At 18.8% G+C, this 2500-nt stretch overlaps 1 protein-coding gene across 1 annotated transcript in view; it reads left to right on the top strand.

The window, feature by feature from the left end:
• LOC113815706 (uncharacterized) overlaps nucleotides 1–2500 on the top strand; it is a 34101-nt gene that overhangs the window by 1067 nt on the left and 30534 nt on the right. The window lies entirely within an intron of this gene.

The following is a 2500-nucleotide window of genomic DNA, read 5'->3' as shown; positions in this document are numbered from 1 at the left end:
TGATAACATATCATTTTATAGTTCTGAATACTGGCTCTTCACGATCAAAAATTAATTGAATGATTTATATGCTATGAACATCGACTGATCAAGACACCTGCGGGTTATGAAGAAATCGTGTTTCCGAAAGATATCAAATGATGGTGATAATGAGAGTAATTACGATAAAGATGAGTATGATGATAGCCCCAATGGCGATGAAAATAATGATAATGAAACCGATGATAACCATTATAGTAGTCGTTATAATGATGATAATAATGATGAGGAGACGGCGGCAGTAACGACAACATGGGACTAGAACTAACAATTGGAAAGGAGATAATGATATTGATGAAAGATATGGTATCGCTGGTAATGATGATGATGATAATCATAATAACGATAATGATAATAGATAGTAATGCCAACAGTGATGATAATGATGACGTTAATGATAGTGGTAATATATAAGATGAAATTACAATAATGATGATAGTAATAATGATAATGATGAAGCGGGATGATAATAATGATAATAACAATAATGACAATTATAATTATAATAATAATGACAACAGTAACACCAATAATAACATAAGAATGATAATAGTAATAATAACAAAGATAATGGAGGAGAGGAAGAAGAAAATAAAAGGAAGAAGAAAAAGAATGAGAGAGCATAATTATAATTCTCATTATCAATATTCTTACTCACAATCTATTATCATTATCAATATAATTTTTGTTTGTTATCATTATCATTATGATTATCATTATATTATTGATATTATTATTATTATCGCTATTATTATTGTTATCATTACTATTATCATCATTGTCATTATTGGTATTCCTATTATCATTATTTCTTTTACTATTGTTATTATCATTATTATTATAACTTTATTATTATTATTATCATTATTATTATTATTATTATTATTATTATTATTATTATTATTATTATTATTATTATTATTATTATTATTATTATTATTATTATTATTATTATTATTATCAATATTACTATCATGATCACTATTATCATTATTATTATCATTATTATTATTATTATTATTATCATTATTATTATTATTGTTATTATGAACATTATATATTCATTATTACTATCATCGTCATAATCATCATTTGATCACTAGCATTATTATTATCATTACTACTATTATTATTGTTGTTGTTGTTGTTCCTGTTGTTGTTATTATCATCATTATTATTTTTATTATCGCTTTTAATATTATCATCATTATGATTGTTATCATTATTATCATTATTCTTATTATCATCATTATTATCATCATTATTATTATTACTATTATTATTATTATTATTATCATTATTATTATTATCATTATTATTATTATCATTATTATTATCATTATTATTATCATTATTATTAATATTGATATCATTATCATCATCATCGTTAGTTTTATCATCATTAACATTGCTATTATCATTATCATTATTATTATCATTATTATTGCCATTACTATTATTATAATAATTTATATTGTTATTATTATTATGATGATTTTTATTTCATTATTGTTATTAGCATTATTATCACTACCATTGATATTATCATTATTATCATCATTAATATTATCATTACTACTATCATTAATGTTATTATCATTGTCATTATTAGTAACATTATTATCATTATCATTATTACTATTATCATCATTATTATTGTTATTGTTATCATTACTATTATTATCATTATCATTGTTGTTTTTGTTATTGTTATCATTATTAGTTAGTTTCTTTATTATTATCTCTATTATATTACTATTGTGATTATCATCATCATCATTATTGTTATTATCCTTAATGTTGTTGTTGTTGTTATCATCATTATTTTGATTTTTATTTTCCTTATAACCATTATCATTTTATCATTATGATCATTATCATCTTTATTATTACTATTGTTATTATTACTATTATTATCATTATCATTATCATTAATATTATTATCATTATCTTTGTAATTATCATTATCATTGTAATTATCAATATCTTTATTATTATCAATATTATTATCATTATCATTATCATTATTATTATCATCATTAGCATTTTCTTTCTTATTATCATAATCGTTTTTATCTTTAATATTGTTGTTGTTGTTTTATTATTACTAATATCATAATCAGGTTTGTTATTATTATCATTAATTATATTATCATTGTTATTAGTAGTAGTAGTAGTAGTATCATCATTATTATTATCATTATTATATTTATCATCATTATTATTGTTATTAATATCTTTATTATTATTATCATCATTATTATTATCATTATTATTATTATCATTATTATTATTATTATTATTATTATTATTATTATTATTATTATCATTATCATTATTATTATTATCATTATCATTATTATTATTATTATTATTATTATTATTATTATTATCATTATTGTCATTATCATTATCATTATTGATATTATTATCGTTGTTGTTGTTACCATCATTACTATTG

Source organism: Penaeus vannamei, chromosome 35 (assembly GCF_042767895.1).
Source record: "Penaeus vannamei isolate JL-2024 chromosome 35, ASM4276789v1, whole genome shotgun sequence".
Taxonomy (NCBI): Eukaryota; Metazoa; Arthropoda; class Malacostraca; order Decapoda; family Penaeidae; genus Penaeus; species Penaeus vannamei.
Note: the sequence above shows the minus strand (reverse complement) of the source record. Positions and strands in the feature narration are given on the sequence as shown.